This window comes from Strigops habroptila, chromosome 1 (assembly GCF_004027225.2).
Source record: "Strigops habroptila isolate Jane chromosome 1, bStrHab1.2.pri, whole genome shotgun sequence".
Taxonomy (NCBI): Eukaryota; Metazoa; Chordata; class Aves; order Psittaciformes; family Psittacidae; genus Strigops; species Strigops habroptila.
The window spans coordinates 141,437,942-141,455,755 of NC_044277.2; the positions used below are offsets into that span (position 1 = coordinate 141,437,942).

Sequence of the window (17,814 nt, forward strand, 5' to 3'; positions counted from 1 at the left end):
CGGGGCCCGCCCCTGCGGCGCCCGCCCTGCCGCTCGTAAAGCGGGGAGGGTTGTGTTGGTAACTGCTTTGGCGACGCTGTTTCGGCTTTCGCTGTGGCCTGGGCTCGGGCTCTTCTGGGTTTTTTGCTGGTTGTGCTCCGTGCGAGGGAATCGTCCTTGTGTGCTTTGTGCTTGAGAAGAGGGTACGGCGGTAGGAGGAACAGTGATGCGTTTGGACAGCTTTTAAGTTAATTTTGCCTATTTAGCAACGTCAGGGAAGAGCTGAAGGGGGGTACAGCGTATCTACTTCCCTGAGCTTGGTACGGATGCAGTGCAAGCTGTGTGGATCAGAAAGTACTGGGAGGAGATTAGTGTGTTGGTAGAACGGGGATTAGATGCATCAGTCAGGACCTTCTTTTGGCCAAACAAGCAGAATAGCTGCTGTGCTTCCTCATCCTAATGCTTAGCATCAGATGCCTGTGGTGAGGTTTTTTTAGATTACTTCACTACTAGGTCTGTAAATCCTGACAAGGTTTCAGGTATCTGAAATATGAGAAAAAGGCTTTTCATAGAAAGTTCAGAGTGAAACAAAAGGGGGCCTTTCTTATGGTTTGATTTCTAAGTGCTTGAGAGCAAGGAGAACCCCAGGGTAGTTTGTGCATCCTTCCCTTTGCAATGTTGTTTTTTTGCTAACTAGTAAAAATAACACATTACTAACAAAGTGATGCTTGGGTCCCCCATTCCAGTGCCTGTACAATCGAAACATACCCAAATGTATATTTCCACCAAGCTGTGCATGAGGTCCCTTAAACACATTGTCTCCAGAGTGGATTGGGTTATGTGAGCAAGGGTTTCCAGCCTGCAAGACCCTCCCACCAGCAACTGGCACCCAGGGGCTCAGCACATCACAGGGCAGAAATCTTGGTCCAGGCCTAGGGTTACAGTTAGGGCTAGGAGTAGGGTGAGAAGAGTGAAAAGTAGGAAACCTGTAGGCATTTAGATTGGTGCTTAGGCATGATTCCGTCTAGAGTCCTAGTTGTGCCCTTTTTTTTCCCGTTGAGATGCCATGATCTGGACATAACTGTTCACTCACAAGACCTTTACCTGGGTGGTAGGCAGGGTATGCATCAAGTACTGCCAAGGGAGATCTGGAAGAGAAGGAAAGTAGAGTGAATTTTCTGCTTTGCTTGAGGCTTGGCAGGTTGGCTTCATGCTGTAACAGTGATGCTCTTGACCCCAGTGTTTAGCTGCTATCACAGTGGGTAGAGAAGGGAATGTGGAGTTGTGACTCCTGTGCTCCCTTTTTGACTTTGAAACAGACATTAAGCTGTTCTGATTACTCTTAATAACCTAAAACTTCATCCCCTTCTTTTAGGGCATAACATGGGTGGAGACAGCTGTGTGGGAAGAAGACTGAGTGGCTGCTGAACCTCTGTGGCTAAGTTGGACATAGACTGTCTCATAAAACAGTAAGTGGGTAATCAGAAAATCTCCATTAGCTTGTCTGCAAAACAATTACGTAGAGATTGCTTTCTGTAATGGAAAAAGCTAATGGATTTAAAGCAGGAAGATTTTCTCAGTTGAATCAGATGCACAGAAGTACAAGTTCAGAAGGAAGTGTCTGAGGCTGTTCAGTAAGCATAAATCCCATGAAAACTACTTAAATTATGCTCTGGCTGTGTGTTCAATGAAGAACAGAACCTGTATTCATGCTGTGACTTACTTCTTGCTCAAATCATTAAACTATGACTCTAGCTACAGCAGTCCTTAGTTAAGGTTTGACCCTCTCAGGGTTTGCTCAGGAGGCCAGCCCACCCTGGTGATGTGCCTCTCGTTCTCTTTGAACAGAAAACACTAACAATATAAGAGCCTACACCTCCCAAAACAGAGTGCACAGGTGCTTATGCTTCTCCCATGACTGAGCTTCCATCTCGGCTGTGAAGGGATGCCAGGCACCATGCAGTCAAGCTCCAGACATGGCTGGAGAGGAGCATCACTCAGCTGCCACAGCTTAGCTTTGCTCCCCTCCCTTTGTTCATAGGAGGTAAGTTCAATTTTCAATAGAGAGTAGGGCTTCTTAATACTAAGAGCTTTCTAATATCAAGGGCTTTTTGTAGCTCCACTAAGCAGACCTTGCTCCCAGCTAAGCCATTAGTTACTATCTCCTGGCTTAGATGTATTAAGCTGTTAGTTATTGTCTCCTAGCTAAGACATATTGTTTTGTCTGCGCACGTGGTTGCTCTGGGCTACAGTTACCACAGTTCAAGCCAGTTTTTCAGCCCCTTGTCTTTGGGTGAAATCCCCTGCAATACTGCCAGGTGTATAGTGGGCAGAGACACTGGGGCAAAAATAGTGGCAGATTTTCATGCACTGTAATTGGAGTTAGTTCTAGTTAAGCTAAAGTGGCCACAGCAAATGGAGAGGGGCATTTGTGGCTTCAGAGCAATAAAATAGCAAAAAGAGCAAGTTGTGTATATGCTCTCCTCCTGCCATTCCTCCCTTTCCTAAGTTACATGCTTTTTAGGTGCTCCTCCAAAATGAAAACTAATAGGAAAAACTAGCATTTCACTATGACATCTTTAGCCAGCATTTATTCAGATGTATACAGGAAGTGAAAGGAGACACTTAATCGGTAGCTGTTTACCATGCTGAAGTTAATGGAAATTAAATAAGCTGCCAAATACATTGTAATCTTCTTCCTTGTCTCCCAAATCTGATTCCCTTCAAAAACAAACATCCATGGATACCTGTGCAAACAGTTTTGCCTTTCATCATGTCTTGAAAATATCAGAATTCTGATGCTTTTGTGAAGCTGAGTTTAGATACAGAAAAGCAAAAACAGTATCTATCTGAAATCTCGTTTAAATCATGAAGGTCAACCAAGTGCAAGGTCCTACACCTGGGTAAGGGCAACCCCAACCACAAATACAGGCTGAGTGGAAGATGGACTGAGAGCAGCCTTGAGGAGAAGGACGTCCTCAAGGACCCTGGAGTACTGCATCCAGCTTTGAGGACCCCAACATAAGAAGGATGTGGACCTACTGGAGTGAGTCCACAGGCGGGCCACGAGGATGATCAGAGGGCTGAAGCACCTCCCCTATGAAGACAGGCTGAGAGAGTTGGACTTGTTCAACCTGGAGAAGGCTCCAGGGAGACCTTAGAGCAGCCTTCTAGTACCTAAAACAGGGCTACAAGAAATCTGGAGAGGGACTTTTTACAAGGGCCTGTAGGGACAGGACAAGAGGGAATGGATTTAACCTGCCAGAGAGGAGACTGAGGTGAGCTCTTAGGCAGAAGTTCTTCCCTGTGAGGGTGGTGAGGCGCTGGCATAGGTTGCCCAGAGAAGCTGTGGCTGCCCCATCCCTGGCAGTGTTCAAGGCCGGGTTGGACACAGGGGCTTGGAGCAACCTGGTTTAGTGTGAGGTGTCCCTGCCCATGGCAGGGGGTTGGCACTGGATGAGCTTTAAGGTCCCTTCCAACCCAAACCAGTCTGGGATTCTGTGATTCTATGATGATTCTATGATCAGGATGAGGATTGGAAATAGCCTGGAAACTCATTGTGCTCAATATTATGTCCTATAGACCAATAATGCTCCTGCCCCAGTACCAAGAACTTATACCATATGTAGAAATGAGTGGGAAGGGGTCAATATGCAAGTTGTTTAAAAATAGCAGGTTGTCTGTAACAGTGGGAAGAACTGTATCTGTGAACCACAAAAAGCGCTAAGGTAAGATTAGGCAATGAAGGAAAGGAGACAGGAGACACAACTCTGTAGGAAACCAAATTTCACTAATTCCAGGGCTTCTGGAGGTATTTATGTTGTATGAAACCAGAACTGCTTTGGAAGAAAAAAATGGATTTAATGAATCTCCACTCTAAAGCATCTTGGAATAAGAACAAAGCTTCTGAAACTCTCAAATTCATATGTTTTACTGAAAGGGGCTTGGGAGGTTTTCATTTAAACAATTATGTCAATATTTGGGATAATTTTTTGGTTTTGAAAAGATTTATTTCTGTGACTGACTTGATCTGAATGGCATTTTTTTTTGTTACTAATTTGCAAAGGGATTCAAGATTTTTCCATCTTACCTCTGATTAGTATGCATAAACATTTTAAAACCTTCTGCAGCACCATTCTGCTCTCTCAAATCTTCTAGATAGCAGTCTGTCCTGCTGATTTAGCACGATGATATGGCAGTGATCCCAGGGACTTAAATGGGTGAGAGAAATACTTTCTTTAAAAGTACCTATAGCAGGAGAATTGCCTGAAGTGTAGTCTCCAGACTTGAAAGTACTGACAGATTTGTTCCCTAGTTGTGTGCTAAATGTTTTGGAATATGAACTCCTTGCTCCTTGATGCTTCTACCACAGCAGCATGTACAAAATCAATGTCACAAAACTCAGCAAGAGACCATATGGAAGGGGAGAGTGGTATTTATTTTAAACAAAGTTGATTTCAGTCACGCATTGTGTCAGTTGTCACTCCCTTGCACTCCCACATCATGTGCTCAGAAGCATCGAGACCTGTGTGATGCTTTCGTAGGCATGGTCCTGTTAGGGTTTCATTCAGACCAAGTTTAGTATTTCTGGCACCCAGTAAGTTAAATTGTACTAGCATGCGTTCCCACCATTAGGTGATACTACTGTAGTCTTCTGCCATGTCTGTGGCTACTTTTAACAATGGGGGTTAAAAAAAGGGGGAAACTATAAAGCCAAGCTCTATTATAGCCTAGACATACCTGTAAGCTGTTGATAGTGTTTACTGGCCACCCCCTTGCAGTGAGAGCAGAGCAGGAAGAATGGTTTGGGTTTTTTTTTACCAAACTATGGAAATTTCACAGGGAGAAATGTCAGCCCTTCTTGAGCTTCACATAAAAGTTTGGTAACTCTTTAACATCAAGAACTAACCTATGTAAATTTCCCCCTTTCTATGTTTGATTCCTCTGCCTGGGGCTCTGAAATGGCTCTTCTGTACAAGCCACAAGTCAGCTAGTGGCCACCTTCTCTGGGCCTAAGTCAGTTCTGATGCCAGCCAAACAGCTTATGCATTTCATTTTTCTCCTCCCATTTCCCTTTCCCCTTCCCCTTCCCTAAAGTCTTCTGTCTTGCTGGGGTTGGTGATTATGTTTAGCTCTAAGTCCCAGTCTGAATACAGCATCTAATATTGCCAAAGATTTTGGCTATTCAAATTTGAGAGGAAAATGGTTGATTCAGTCCCATCTTTAGTGAATGATCTATTATCAGATGCCTGGCATAGTTAGACATATCAGAGCATAATTACATACATCAGTGCAATTAAGTCATTAGTCATTTTTTCTTTATGGTTAAATACATGGCAGTTTCTGTTTTGGCTTGGCATCTTCATTACCTGCTCTCAGGAAAGATTATTGACTTTTCTTTAAAAATAGAAATGTGCATGCATCTTCACCTTCCACACAATCTAGTTATGCAGCCTGCTTTAATGTGTGTTGCAACTAATAAATGAGCAGCTGCCATGGCTACATAGCCATACAAACACAAATAAAAGCTCTTCAGCTTTTAAGGAGTGGCTGAGACAGGTAATGAACCACGGTTTCACTCCTTGCGCACAAAGTGCATAGAAAAAAACACACTGGGCTTCCCTGTGGGCTTTGCTTTTATGCACAGGTACTTCAAGGATTGCAACATCACTGCTGTTTCTGGGTACAGCAAGAAAGTAAGAAAAAAAGTAAGGCACAATGCTCAGCAGAATACTCTCTAGCAAATCCAGTTATAAGTAAGCTGGTGATAACCAAGGGGTCTTGCAAATAATAGCAGATTCATCTTTGGAGAACTTCTTTCTCCTGCTTCCTTTCCCCCATTTCCAGGCTTTTCTCCTTTCCTCTGTTCTCTCCACTGCTTCAAGAAAAGCAGCTTTAATGCATCCAGGAGTGGGAGGGTGTTCACCAAAATATCTTGGCTTTTTTCATATCAAAGCATTGTTATTTATGCATCTTAATATGCCGGTGCTGTATTTTTAAAGAATCCCTGATATTATAGAGCTATTAAAAAATAACTTTTTCTAACATACAGGGTAAATCACATTCTCCTATGTAGCAGCTTATTATTCATCTGTCAGCTTATTATTCATCTGTAAGAGGTCTGATATCTGCCCTCCAACTTCACTGGTGGTGAAGTTCTCAGTTGCCTATAAGGAGGGTAAAAATGAGTGTGAAATTATGTCTTCTCCAGCACAGAAATGCAAACCGAGGCTTTCAGCTGTATCACTCTATTTACTAACATCATTAAAACTTTTTTCTGGTCTCACTCAGCCATGACAACATGATAGTCTCTTAGAATTATAGATTGGATTTCAGAACAGAAATTGCTGCTACCAGCTAGTCTGAATTCTTGTAGAGAGAGACAAATATTCAGCCAGAAACTTGCTGCAGACCTGTACGTCCTGGTTGAACGGTAGGCCAAGAATTGCAGCCTCTTTGTCTCCTAAAACCCCCACATTTACTACGAAGGTTTATTGGAAGATATTTTCTCTCTGTCTCTCTCTCATGTCCCATTCAGAGCTTACTGTTCCTTACTTCACTTGTCTCTGAAATTCAAACCATTAGTGCTTGCTTTTTACTGGACAACAGTAATTTTAGGTTGCTATAAAATTAATGTAAAGCTGAAATTGCATTTTTCATTAATATTTTTACTGGTATAGTATATTTTAAATATAAAATTCCCTGTGAGTTACAGTTCATCTCCATCCTCTCCCCACACCCCTCCTGATTCCCCAGCTGTATTTTCTGTGGCCTCACTCCTAAGACATATTTGAGCCTTGCATAATGCCTGGAGAAGAGGGAAATTGTGATGACAGCCAGCTCCCTTAGCCAGATGGGGAACTGAGTACTCAAGGGAGGGAACAAGCTTTTGTCCTTGGTCTCCACCATCTCCTTCTACACCAGCGCCGACTGTGGGAGCCAGCTTAGTAACTGGTGAGGAACTGCAGCTGACTTGGAGTGACCGAATGCCTCTGGAGAGGTTCTAAGCATCCTCTGGGTTCTGCAGTCTTTAAAAAGGCCGAGTGGGATGTTTTGTTTTCCAGTTGTTTTCAACTTATTTATTTCTCTTTTAAACTTGGGGACAGTATTCAGGTAGCAAGTGAAGTCAAGTAGTCCTCAGCATCTTTAGAAAAAAATGCTTTGAGGAACAGCGGAGAGCAACCTAGAGAGAAAATATTTCCTGTGGGACTTGCATTTTGGGGTGATAGTGTTTGCAGCTCTGGATCATTTAGAGAATCTCTCAGCATGCACGCTGCAGACAAGCTGAAAGAAAAATGCAAAACGAGATGCTAAACTGCTGGATTTTCAACTGTAGTAGCATCCACTGGCTGACCAGCACAGTCACTTTGAGAAACAGCATATCGCAACTCATTGTGGTCAAAACCTGAGTAGTGAAAGAATAGCAGAGTGATCTGGGATATAGACATCACATCTACATCGCTCAGTGCTGGCAAGCTCACTCTGGCTATTAGACTGCAAAGAGACTTCAAGCTCCTTGGGCCATACTTTTGCTGATGCGGTAGGAAGGACCACTTGGGGAGTTATGACAGATTATGAATAAACATGCATTTGTAAGGAAATGCCTCTTCTTTGCAACATGGAGCCAGGCGCAATTCTTGTCCTAGTGCTCTTTAATACAAGAACAGGTTCTGCCTTGTGCAGGAGCAGTGTTGACCACGTCAAAACATTTGCAGAGGAACAAAGCACAGGCAAGACCCACTCTCCACCATATGCTGCAGCTCAGCCAGCATAAATGCACTGCATTAGGAAAACATATTTTCTTCCTTCAGTAAAAAGCCCATTGCATTAAAAGCAGCAGGATGAATTCTGTCATGCTTCCATTTTAAACCAATTGTGTATTGGGGTATACACAAGATAATTTTAAAGCAAGATTTTTCATTCCCAGCCTGCAAAAGATTCCATTTTCCAGATGCTGGAAAACATCATGAAATGATTCTGTAACGAACTTTCTCATGTAAGAATTGCCTTATTACTGTTAAATGTTGCCAGCTCAGATTTGTGTTCTGCTTCATAAATTCCAAAAAACAGCTCCATGTATTTAGGAGCTATTTCCCTCTTTTAAAATGAACCAGAGTCTGTTCCAGAACCCACGCCAGATCCCTTACAGTTTAATGAAGACAGATTGCTATGAGCTTATTTCAAAAGATGAAGAAAAAGTTTTTTGCAGAGCAATTTCTCTTTTTTCTTTTTTTTTTCTTTTCTAACAAGAACTTGCGCTTCTGTGTTTTGAAGAACATTGAATAAGCCCAGCAAAATTACACTATTTTATGTGCCTACTAGTCAAGTATTAACATTATAATCAATTTATTAATTTTTTTCCCTTGGCAGAAGGCAAAAAAGGGCCAGAATCCATTCTCTCTGATTCTATATACCAACTTCATAGGGTTCAATTCACTACAAACCACAGCGGAGCTACTTCAGACGGACTAATGATGAGGTCTGGAGAATTTCTCCCTTCAGTTGTTAATTTGAATATGATCCAGGTCAATACAGCCTACTTCAGGTCAGCTCTGAGTTGCCTAATTTCTGTAAAACAATGAAAATATCTTCTAAATCATGATGGGTGGTTACTGCAACATTTTACTTTTATTGACAGCCTAAAGTAATAGAAGAAAGAGGCAGTTTTCTTACCTAGAAAGGTATAGGCAGAGCAGAGAAAAAAAAATAAATTGTACTGTTATTCATGTTGCATATGACCATAAGAAATAGAATGGAATTTGCTACAGGCTGAAAATCACTCCACAAAAATAAATGTGCTCAGGACAACATCAGTTCTGAACTAGGTACCTTCCAAATATCTGGGAAATCTGCCTGGGCAGAACAGTATGCTGGATCTCAGAGGACAGTGTTACATGCATGTTGGATTTAATTTAGAAATCTTTCCCAAAGGAGCTGGGGAATGGAAAAAACCCTATAATGCAGTTGGGCATTTGTCATTTTCCATTAAATACTGGCTGCTTCCAGCATGTCCAGGCAGATTTAAATGGACGAAAGGGTCAACTAAACAATGATTGTATATATACACAAATTAAGACATGAGAGCTTCCAGTAATTTATTTTATCTATAAAATGCTGCTGTGATTTTGACATTGAGAAAGGAAGTGACTTAGAAGGATCAGAAGACAGCATCCCATGGCAAACAACCAAATCAGATGAGTTCAGAGATGCAAGAGGATATGTATTCAGTCTGTTCAAGGGAACTCATGCAGCTATGTCCTAATAAAAAGAAATAATTCAATTTATTTGATCTCCTGAAGGATTGTTTCCTTCATAATCTATGCAAGAGAGTATTTTTTAATGCTGTGACTTCTTTTTTTCATAATGTCTTTCAAAACAAGGCCTAATGTCAAGAACCCCTTCTTTCCCAGTGTTAGCCCTCAGATTTGTCTATTAGTGTGTTCATTACATAGGATCCCTCCTGCACGGCTCCTGGAGAACTGCAAAGCAGTCAGGGCAGCAGACCAGCCTGGAAGGCCAGGCTGGACCTGGACTACAGGTTTTCCGTGAGTAGTGGGCAGAGTTGTTCAGAGAGGGAAGGCACCAGATCTCGTACGACAGTGAGAAGCTTCTAAGTCTAGTTAATGCCTGCACCAGCAAACCATTGGACCTTCTACAGGGACTTCTTTTATTATCTGAACCCAAAATGCAATTTTACTTGTCATGTCCTGGCTAGTAGTAGTACACATACAGTGCACTGAAATTCCAAGTGTGGGTATATAAAAAATTTAACCTATGTACCCTATCCAGCCATCTATTGGTGTTCCTTTCAGTTGAAAAAAGTGGGTTTTCTTCCACTTTTTCCTCAGAAACCCCGTTAACAATTACCATTTCTTATTGTAACAAGGGCTGAAAAATTTGGCATCTGAACTTCATCACCTTGTGGCATGTTGTACCCAAGCAAAAACTTACCCACACATTTCACAAAAGCAAAGTCCAGGAAAGAAACAGTTGTAGCACTTTGAAGTGCTATTTATGCTGTCAGTTCTCTTGCCATAGATGTTTTTAAATTGGGGATTTAAATTAAACACACACATATTAATCACTCTCAAACTTATCAGTGAATTGATTCTAGTCTGGCATCCAGTCAGTGTTGGTTACAAGATTTGCTGCATGTATACTCCCAAATTTTGTTTGTACATTATTTTATTGCCAATATAAAAAGGGAAAATGCAGTTGTCAGTTATGAATGAAATCAAAGCAGGATAAACTGAAGAACCAAACTGGTGTATATACCCTCAACAATCTGTCAGGACGGACAAAACTACATGTGAGTTGACATCTAGTACGTATTTGCTATATCTTCTTGTAAATAATTAATCACCTGCTTTTTCTGCAAACAACATGAATCATGTTCATCATTTGAGATTCTTTACATTCTAAACAGCTTGGCAGGGAGTTTAGAAACACAGCTGAAGAAAATATTAAGGAGATCCTATATAGTTTATGTCAAGATTCCATGCTGATCTTTTGTACATATGCCTTCATATTTTACTAGAAAGTTTCCATAATTTTATATTAGACAGGAAAGGCATGCTTTTCTACTTTTTGGGGGCATTTCCATACTGTAAGTATTCTGAAATATGATTTGAATAACAAGAATCACAGAATCCCAGACTGGTTTGGGTTGGAAGAGACCTTAAAGCTCATCCAGTTCCAAGCCCCTGCCACGGGCAGGGACACCTTCCACTAGACCAGGCTGCTCCAAGCCCCGTCCAACCTGGCCTTGAACACTGCCAGAGATGGGGCAGGCACAGCCTCTCTGGGCACCCTGTGCAAGGGCCTCACCACCTTTATTGTAAAACATGTCTTCCTTATGTCCAATCTAAATCTTCCCTCTTTCAGTTTAAAACCATTGCCCCTTGTCCTCTTGCTACAGAAAGCTGGAATCGTTTTTACTCAAGTAATGCATACAGTTTGCTGTGTACTTTAGAAAGTAAGAAATGTCTATCAATCAATGCTGTTACACTTTTACAGCTTCTGGAGCTGATGTGCCAAGGTGTACATTTCTTCTCAGGAGCCCTAAGACATGACCCTGAAAGTAGCCATTGCAAAACAAGGGAAGACGAAAGGCTCGGGTGTGAAGAGCGTACAGCTGACTCCTAAGTGACTGGAGAGCTTGACTACAAAATAATCCTATTCCTCCTCCGAAGACACTAACACACAAAAATCTCTTTGTAGCTAAAGCTGGTTACTTTCTGCCTCGATACGCTTCAAAGAATTATTTCTATGATGTAACCAACAGTAACAGGCCATAATCTGATGAAAACAGTGGTAACCTGAGAGCCTTACTGAGTGATGCAGAGTTGGGCCTGTGTGTTTGCTCAAAAAAATGACAAACCGCAGGATGTGCCTGTGTAGGAAGGAAATTCCATATCCGCACTGGAGGAGCTTAATGGCCAAAAAGAGGAAACCAAAAAATCTACCATGAAAGAAGAAAAGAACTCTGTGCTTCTTAAACTACAAGAGTAGTTTAAGAAGCACAAAATAAAATCCTGATGATGTACCCCTTTCTCCCAGCCCTTTTTGTTACCTGGAATACACCTTCACAATTTAGAAAATTTGCTAGCAATGATAATTTTTTTTCTGCATAGAAACCCTACTAACCTTTCTGTTGTGTTATTTGTTGTCCTGGGCTGGCTAAAGAGTGTGCAGGGCAGAGTGCACAGCACAGCCCCCTGCTTTAGAAAGGAGATGTGGGGAATACAGAGGATTGTAGAGCCAGGGAGAAAACTCCACAGGAAAGGGTTTGTGTTCAGACACAGACCTTATGCCTTGTTCTTGGAGGTGTAGTGGATCAGCGGGAGGGTGGGCATGGAAGTGCAGGACAATCACACAGGCAGGGATTTATTGCACTACATCCACTTCATCTTTGGCCATAGCAGTAGAAACCCTCTAGCCTCATGCTTTCAGTACAAGAGCCGGGCTCCTGAGTGCCCTGGGGAGGTATAGGCGTTTCCAGAAAGATGAGGACCATCCTGTTCTTGAACACCCTGAAAACCTCCACAGGAACAGCCAGGTTTGGCTTTAGGTCTTGAAATTACATGTGGGCTGCTGAAAGTAAAGCTACTTATCAACTGTTCATTAATTCCTTTCATGGGGTAATTTATTCTCCTTCCTTTATTTTTTTCTTTTTTTCCCTCCAGCAGACATCTCTTCCTCTGCTTTTTGCGGCATGAAGAGAATCTGCAGGGAGAAACGGAAATTGTGTTTGTGACCTTATTTCTAGAGTGATTTTGACTGGTGATGTGTCGCTGGAAAAAACCAGCCATCCTAGCTGCTAGGCAATTTTAATGATTTAGACACTTTCCCCTTATTTATTGTGGACTTCTTTTCTTAGTTTCTTTTTTCTTAACCTAAACATTCAGATTATACATATATAATAATTTAATGTAAACAAAACAGTTTTTTTCCAACAGTGATTTTTGAGTGATATAAAATTTAGAAGGAAGAAAAGCAGTCTGGTACACTAAGGAATGTATAATGCCTGCAGCATATCTTCTTCATTGCTCTAACCGATGCTCTTCAACATATAAGCTTGTTTTTCTAACTGAAAGACCTGCAGGAACACCACACCTTCATATCTGATTAGCTAAAGCTAAGCATATCTGAACGTTAAATCAGTAGAATCCTCTGAACTGGTAGACAGCCAATTCAATTAAACAGCTATCCTGATTAAGAGAGACAAAAGTGCTTCTGAAAAGACTTGCTGTGGCATAAAGTACCCACCGAAGTCAAACTACAGGAATAAGGAGATTGAAGTTCGACATTTCACACTAACTTAAGAGCTTGCTAATACTTAACTCCCTGTGTCACTGAATGAATATATGCTTGTTATGCAGTTTCATTGTCATTCAGTATAATTGTGCTAATTAGCATCCATGAAGATATCCTGGTTAAAAGGTATTTACTACACCAGCGATTGTATACAGATAACATAATCCTGACAGAAAAAAACCAACAAACTCTGAGCAATAGATAAGAGAGGAATTTGTAGTTGTTCTTCAGAAGAGCAGGCAGTAAAGTGTGTCCACACTAGCATCTCCTGGGGCACAGAAGATTGATTTTCTCATTGAAGTCAGAAAAATGGTCATGACCCCTGGGCATTGCTGATTGATACAAGTGTTTCTCTAAAAGAGCTGCATGACCATTGCAGATCTAGGTTGGGCAGAATCCTGATTTTCAGAGTGTTTGGCTCTCTTGCTGAGTGGAAATACCTGCAATGCTGGTGTTTCTCTGTGTTCCTTTGAGCACTGTGCACGCAAACAGTTTGCCATACAAATTTTTCAAATGATCCTCTTAAGAATTAATGTTTGAAGAAGGCTTTTTTCTTTTTGACCTGTTATGCTTAACATCTAATTAATCCACGGTGTCAAACCTAACATGATAACTCTGTAGGCCAGACATTTCTTATGAAGAGTAAGTAATAATTTAAAACACTCATTAGGAGCTGCGTGGTCTTGAAAACAGAAGTTCTTTTCACTTTATAACTTTAGATAACTGTGCTACAGTATTCCTTCCAATTTAGTGCTCATTTCTGGAGTTACTGGGTAAAATAACAAGCTGACATCTCTACTGTATCATATGCTTGATTACCCGTATGCAGAAAGGGGCCAAAGCACAATTTCAGATAACCAAGTGATTTCATGATTGAGGGATTTTTCAATATTATTAATCAGTATCTGGGGACATTAACCTGTTTGCTTAAAAAGGAAATTTGGTTAATCAAGGTTCACAAACTAAGGTTACATAGAATGCAGACCAACCTTTAGTTCAGCCTTGAAGCCTTGCACTGAAGGGTGTTTCAGAGGATTACTTGAAAAAATGTTTTTCGTATCTAATAATTTGCCTCTTAACCATCTTTACTTACTAGCCATTTGATTAACTTTCATCTCATGTCCAGTAAGCTAAACTGACAGAAAATTATCTTCCTTTTTTATATAAAAGGAAGAGTAAGAGTTGGTTCTTACCTACCTACATACAGAGAATCTTTGAGTAATAAATCTTTGCTTCCAGTGGTGTTGAAGCATGTTAAAGAGTTGTTAATTCATGTGCACACAACAAACAAATATATATTTTGAAACTGTACTGATATAATATATCTTTCATAGCCTGCTTCGAAGCACCACGACTGTGTTAGCTGGGAAGGAAGAATGAATTCCAGGAGGAGGAATCTCCACTGATCATGCCTCTTCCCAGCATCTAGACATTCAAACCCAGATACCTGCAACCAAGAACTTGATTTTGACAATTAAGTAAAAAGAGTGGTGGACTTTCTCAGGTAAACCAGGCAAGATGAGCTGTATTCCCTGGAGAATAAGCTATTTGGTTTTATAGCACAATATTGCCTCCAGGGATGACCATTTATGCTACTTTTACTGGATTGTTACAGGAATAATATTATCATATAACTGATTGCTTTTTCACCAGCAGCACCTACCTCCTACATACTACACCTTCATTTGCACTTCTTGACAACTCTTGCGCAGCAGCATGCAGATCCCTTTTGGCCTAGCACAGCAGATGGGATGCCTTGGCTTATGCTTGAAACTAAAAGGCAAGTTTTGTAACATTTTGCTGTGTATTTTCATGTGCTAGTAGCAGGAGCATGTGATACTAATTCCTGAGGTACAGCATCACTCCTACTCCCATCACTCCTACTCCCATGACAAGCCTTTTCTGAACAGGTTCAGCCAGCTTTGCAACTGCAGCAGTCATTTTTCCCTGATACTTATAGACAGGGTCTAGAATAATACTGTCAAACCACCTTTCAGATCTTATGGGTAAAGGAGGATCTGCAAATGTGAAAGGCTAGTATCATAATATCTTCTAATGCCATAGTATCATATAATGCTAGTTCCTCGGTTCCTTGATTTAACATCCTAGTACTAAAAAGCTTCTATGGACTTTCAGGGCAGTTTTGAGTAATGTCATTAAAATTGTCACAGGAGCTAATGTCTTTAAATATTTCATTCTTTTATGTTTAGGTTTTAATTATTCCTTGTTTAATTCTCTCTGAAAATGAGTGCTCTTTTCCAGCAAAGAAGAATGTGAATTACACATGGGGTTTATGTTTGTATTTTCATTTTCTTCAGAAATTGCTGTATGAACGAATCACAGGGGCCACATTTTGACCAACAGATTACTCAGCTCAACCACCCACTAGATTGGTCCATGTGTCACTCATGGAACTTGTGTAATTTCCATCTCTGAAAATCTTCGGTTACAGAGCAAACACTCTGAGGAATAACATACACAAAATCTAGGACAGAGCAATAGTCTATGTCACTGTTTCTCAGCCTTTTTTTAGGTGAAGAACAAGCCAGACTTTAAGCAAAGAAAGATATACCTTATCTCGTTTTGTCATATTTTTTTTCTTGTATGGCTAAACAACACATGGGCTAAAATGGGATCATTCATGCTGTAGTTGTTTTACTATAATTTTTATTCATTTACTTATACTTGGCTGTACATTTTGCTAACATTATGGGGTTTAAAATCATTTGGTAAACGTGCCATCTAAGATCTGATGAGCCAGTGGTGAAAAGGGTTTGAGAAGCATTCAGCTAAGGACTTCTGCAGGTCCTTTTAATCCATTTACTTTACAACTCTTTGATATGTAGGTGTTCCCTAGCACACAACTTGCACCATTCACTCCAGAGTAATAAGAGTGATCAAGGGAATGAAATAACCCAGTACTGTTGAATCGAATTCTGATATAGCAAAAAGAAATGCAGATGTTTCCTATATGCAGGCTTCCCAGGTGGTTAGTTGACAGTTTAGGCAAATGTTATTTTCTTGCACTGTTAATCATTTCTTGTTAAGTGTGTCATAATACATTTATTTACAGAATCTAACATTGCATTGACAGCAGGGAGTACGGTGCACTCTTTGTGAAGTCAGTCTGAAGATTGTTATTTAAAGCAGTATCAAAGATGAAGAAGATAGGGGCTTAGCTCGCATGAGGTGATGAGGGAAATTGCATTGAGACAACAGAGCAAGAGGTTAGCTTCCTGCGCTCTGGCATGGAGAGATATGAGAAGCAAAAGGGTACAGTAGTAAATCATGGGATAATGGCATCATAGTGTCATAGAGTCATAGAATAGTTTGGGTTGGAAGGGACCTTCAAAGGTCATCATGTTATTTCATAGGATGTCCTGGAAAAACAAATGGAAGTAGAACAGTATTATGTCTTTCACATGCACTGTAAGCATCTACAGAGTGATTCAGAGACCCATGTGCTGAAGATGGGCTTTAAATAGAAAACTGGGGAGAAGAGGGGGGTGAGATGCCCTGTTAACTCCAGTAGTGACACCACTAACTCCACTAGAAACCCTATTTTGAAATGATCTCCTGAGAGTATGAAACATAACTGGTTATTCTCTCATCCAAAAGTCATAGCAGCTCAAGAGCATTCAAAAAGTTGATTGTTCTGTGTACAGGAAGCCCTTGAGGCGACTCGTGCAAGGAAAACCCTGAAATGGAGGCATGAGGAAAATGGAGGCTTTCTTTTTCATCACTGTTTTAAAGCCAGCAGAGCACCACTGGCATCAGCTTTCTGCATCAGATGGGGAAGTAGGTATCTTCTCTCACAAGATAAGCTGCTGTTGGAGAGAAGCAACAGCCTGAAGTTGCTTGGAGCAACTCGAGATAGGCTGGAAATATGCGGTATGTGATGTCTTTAGCTGGGCCCTACGGCATATACACCCAGCAAGCTCTCAAGAGCGGTTTGAAAACCACTCTTTCAATTGAATGCATGTAACGCCAAGAAGAAATACTCAGTGATGGAGGAAGTTTTCCTACACTTCAAAAGGCAATGCGACAAAGGTCTAACAGTGCAGTATCCTAATTCCCAGTGTGCATGTTCACATTGCAGAGACATGGGGAAAAGTCCCTGTGTTTGATACCAGCAGTGGATGATACCATTCTGTTGATGTCCTCATCTGTCCCAGTTCTGCAATGTTACTTCTCAAGTTTCCTCCATAATCCATAGAGTTAGGAAGCATTTCCCAGCTATATGCTGCTCTGAATAATATAGTATTTGTATTGTAATTTTCTTTTCTGAATGACAAATTATGTACTGATTCTCTATCATGAAAACTTGAGTGAGTCTGGAAACAGCATTTGTGCATGTTCAGTGTATCATATTGATCATAATAGGGAGAAAGCCAAGAGAAGCCTTCTCCATAGAAACACAAGGTACAGTGGGAACGCCAAGTCTTCTCTCAGTGATAAATGGCACTGACACTGTGATTTCTCTGCTCTTGTAGTCTCTGGAGGTATCTCTATGGAATAAAATTTTTATTAACATGCCCTTAACTTTCCTTTTTAATCTGCTCAACATTTTGGCTGTCAGATTTTACAAAAAAGAAACACATTACATTATTTCTTCCCAAGGGCGCTCTTACTAGTACCTCTAAGCCTGAAATTCTATATTTGAATGTGAACACTGGTATTAAATCATTCAAACCAACTGATTCAAACCAAATCATTCAAACCAGCTATACTTCTATAGCTATACCAGATAAAGGTCTGTTCTCAGATACCCATAAGAATTCAGCAGTAATTTAGCTACACATGTATATAGTATTTTGCTTTTTAGAAGGATTCATGGAGGAATTCAATAGACAGAGAAAAGCTAAGAAGGGGAGCTCATTGCTACAGGATGCCCTTGGCACCAGCAGTTCATATAAGCTTTTATTGGAATTAGACAAATTCATGCACAAAAAATTAATCTGGGCTGTTATACCTAAAGGTACCACTTCTGGTGCAGGAAATCCTTGACCTACAGATCAC

At 40.8% G+C, this 17,814-nt stretch overlaps 1 long non-coding RNA gene across 2 annotated transcripts; it reads left to right on the forward strand.

Moving 5' to 3' along the window:
* Position 1: 1 nt before the first annotated feature.
* Positions 2-17,327, forward strand: LOC115618546. Of its 2 annotated transcripts, XR_003994832.1 has the most exons (4): positions 20-182; positions 1,355-1,448; positions 14,130-14,299; positions 14,452-17,327. It is a non-coding gene; the product is annotated as an uncharacterized LOC115618546 (long non-coding RNA). The 2 variants fall into 2 exon arrangements; XR_003994831.1 differs by having other exon boundaries at positions 2-182; positions 14,130-17,327.
* Positions 17,328-17,814: the final 487 nt, after the last annotated feature.